Here is a 3644-nt window from a genome sequence, read left to right as displayed (position 1 = left end):
CAGATTCTGTGAGAAAAACAAGCAACCAGGTGTAGGAAAACCAGCCCAAAAGAAGCAACTATGGGCCACATGAGCACTTTAACATATACACAGTGGTGGAAAGTAACTAAGTACATTTACTTAAGTACTGTACTTAAGTAACATTTTGAGATATTTGTACTTTACTTGAGTATTTCCAATTTCCAATACTTTTACTTCTACTCCACTACATCTCAGAGGCAAATATTGTACTTTTACTCCACTACAATTATTTGAAAACTATAGTTACTAGTTACTTTTCAGATATAAATTATGATATCATGAAACACACATTAACCACTTCAGCCCTATTTTATACCTAGGCTATTTGAAAATAGCCGATCAACAAGCTCACAATCGCGACGCGTTGTGAGCTTGTAGATCTGCTATTTTCAAATATTTTAGTACTTTAACTTTTGGTACTTTAAGTACATTTTGATGCCAATACTTTTGTAATCTATGTTAATTTAACTCTGAGAGTGTACAAATGGAACCAAATGGAGCCGTTTGGGTCCATTTGGTTCCGCATCTGTGTCAATTTAGATCAAGGGCCTATTTTCACCAGTTCACCCATTATCCCTAATCTTCTTTGCCATTTTTTACCATTTTTAAAAACATTTTCAAATAGTGCAAATAGCCGATCTACAAGCTCAACGTGTCGATGTAGATTGGCTAGTTGAACTTTTTGATTAAAAAAAAAAAAAAAAAAAATGGAATGGAGCGGCCGTTCGGGAATTGTCCCAAATGTCCCAGTGGCCAGCACGACCCTGTCCTTGTCTATGTCCATGTCTTCTTTATATATGTAACATATTAATAGACTTGACCTTGACCCCTAGTTTACAGCCCCCTTTCTTACACGATACTGGACACCAAAAGTGTCACAGCCTGTCACTCCTTCTCTTCTCCGGTAGGAGACACAAAGAGTCTCCTTTGTGTCTCGTGGCGTGACGCCCACGATGTTGGCACAGATACCCATGACCACGTCATCCATGTGGATAGAACCATCGAGTGTCAGCGTGGCTTGGTAGATCTTCTCCACTACGTCCCTGGAAACCACGTACCCATTCCCTGACGTCGGGGAAGGTCGAGCACGGGTACATTTCGTAGGGCAAGTAGTACTTGCTGTTCCCGTCTCGGACGGGCCCCGCCCCGCGCAACACATAGCCGAGCCACAGGTCGGTGACCTTCCTCTGGGCCAGGTCCTGCAGGTGATCCACCAGGTTAGGACTCGGAGTGTGGACGAAAGTGTCGTCGTCGGCCGTCATGACGAAGCTCGCGTGGGCGCACCGTTGGCGTGCCCAGCGGAATTGCATGATAACCTTCAGGGTGAGGTTGCGGAACGAGTCTGTGAAATCCTGCTGGATCAGGTCACCGTGGAGGCGGTCCTCATGCTCCAGATCCTCCTGGACGCTGCCGGAGCTCGGCGCTCCCAAGGCGAACAGAACCTTGACCGTGAGTCCCTTGGAGCGCCGAATGTATGTCGCGTTGCCCCAGGTGGACCTGATGGCCTCCCGCCGGTCCGCGTGTGCCGGAGAGCTTTTGATGAAGAGGAGAAGATGGACGTCTTCTCCGGAACACTTGTCTGGGTGGTCCAGCAGGTACTTGAAGTTGGTGAACCGCTCAGCCTCCTGGTGTGTGACGGTGAAGGCCTTTTTGAGGACGTCCCGATCAACATGGTCTTTCAAAACAGGGACCTCCGGATTATCAGCCAAAGCCAACCAAATCAAACCCAACAGCATCGCCGTGGCGATCAGCAGCGCACAGCTGCCGATCGCACAGCGCTTGCTTTTAAACAAACTGAACATACTGTAATCTCACCTCTGGTCTTCTCAGTGGAGATGCTATGTGTCTGACTGTCTGTGCGTTAGGCGGATAAATGAATGGCTCTCTCACCTTTTATAGGCCAAGCGTGTGATGTCACTCATCTATGATGTCAGTAGACAACATATGACTCCAAATTTGGGCGTGTGTGTGTGTGTGTGTGTGTGGGTGTGGGTGTGGGTGTGGGTGTGGGTGTGGGTGTGTGTTTTTATTTTAAATGGAACATTTGTAACTCAAATGCACGGGTGGCAGGGCACCTTGAACCCGCTCTAAAGGTGTCGTGATGCTGTGGCGTGACATTATATTATATATATATATATATATATATATTAAACATACAATAACCACTTCAGCCCTATTTTATACATAGGCTATTTGAAAATAGCAGATCTACAAGCTCACAACGCGTCGCATCGTTGTGAGCTCACATGCTCACATGCGACGCGTTGTGAGCGTTGTGAGCTTGTAGATAGGCTATTATCAAACACTTTAGTACTTTTACTTTTGGTACTTTAAGTACATGTTAATACCAATACTTTTGTAGTTTTACTCAAGTAAATGTTGAATTCCGGGACTTTTACTTGTAACAGAGTACTTCTACACTGCAGTATTGATGCTTTTACTTAAGTAAAACATTTGAGTACTTCTTCCACCACTGCATATACATCAGCTACTTGAAAATAGCAAATCTACAAGCTCACAACACGTCGCGATGCGACGCGTTGTGAGCTTGTAGATCGGCTATTTTTGAATAAAATCTTGCAGGGAAATTATAATAAGCAGATTTGGCAACCCTGGCTACAATATCCCTTACGGCTAAGCACATAAACGATGTAAAATGATAGCCATTCATCACACCCTAGTCTTAGTAATAGCTACATGCCGCAACAAACAGCCAACTACTGTGTTTTACGCATTTCCAGTGCTAAAGCATGTAGAACAAAGACGGATTGAAGAGGGAGACAATATTCTCCATACAGTAGAGGAGGGAGACAATATTTTCCATACCGTAGAAGCGGGAGACAATATTCTTCATACAGTACATCTGCAGTACATCATATTTTATAATGAATGGCCGACATAAGCACTAATTAGATGCATTGCACTGATTGGTTCATTGGATGGTTCACTGATTGTGCTTTATAATCAGACACTTTTGTCTTCATGGACTTTAATATACCCTCAATAAAGTTGAATGCACCCCCAATGAAGTTCAATCTAATCTAATCACACTATACTGTTCTTGGATGTTTTAATGCTATTCAGCAGTACGACAGTGTCACAGTGTATAAATACCCTTCTGAACTCACTCTTTCCAGACAGATAACTAGCCAGACCCCTTTCTCTTTTTTAAACATCGGTATCGACAATTGTGCAGCCAATGTGTGCCAATTTAAATTTCCGGCAGAAACAGACTGTATCAAGTATGAGTGACTGACTACCGTGAACGATACAGAGCCACCTCCCTGACAATAACAACGGTACAATGTGTTTGTTATAGGACCACAATTCTTATATGAGACGATTCTAAGATGCCCCAATGTTATTCTCCATAGAAAGATTACTTCCGTGACCCAGGGTTGACGTCAGGACTTCGGTACTCTATTGGACCCAAAAATATGACATCGGTCGGGCTCTTCAGATAACAGCAACAGTGAAAGGGAACTAAACATTTACTATACATCGTATGAATTGGAAGGATAATAAGGAGGGATTGATGGCTAGGATGGATGGATATGATAAGCACCAACTTTGGAATGCAAGCTGATTTTCTACCATGTTGGTTAAACTTGACAGCTGCCTGG

General features: G+C 43.7%; 1 pseudogene across 1 annotated transcript; it reads right to left on the bottom strand.

Moving 5' to 3' along the window:
- Positions 1-850: 850 nt before the first annotated feature.
- LOC308080495 (lactosylceramide 1,3-N-acetyl-beta-D-glucosaminyltransferase A-like) lies at positions 851-1823 on the bottom strand (annotated as a pseudogene). The gene has a single exon. The product of its transcript is annotated as a lactosylceramide 1,3-N-acetyl-beta-D-glucosaminyltransferase A-like (transcript).
- Positions 1824-3644: the final 1821 nt, after the last annotated feature.

The sequence above is a fragment of the Gymnoscopelus braueri genome (assembly GCF_963280865.1).
Source record: "Gymnoscopelus braueri genome assembly, chromosome: 24".
NCBI lineage: Eukaryota > Metazoa > Chordata > Actinopteri > Myctophiformes > Myctophidae > Gymnoscopelus > Gymnoscopelus braueri.
The sequence above is the reverse complement of the archived record's forward strand: the minus strand, read 5'-3'. Positions and strand labels throughout refer to the sequence as shown.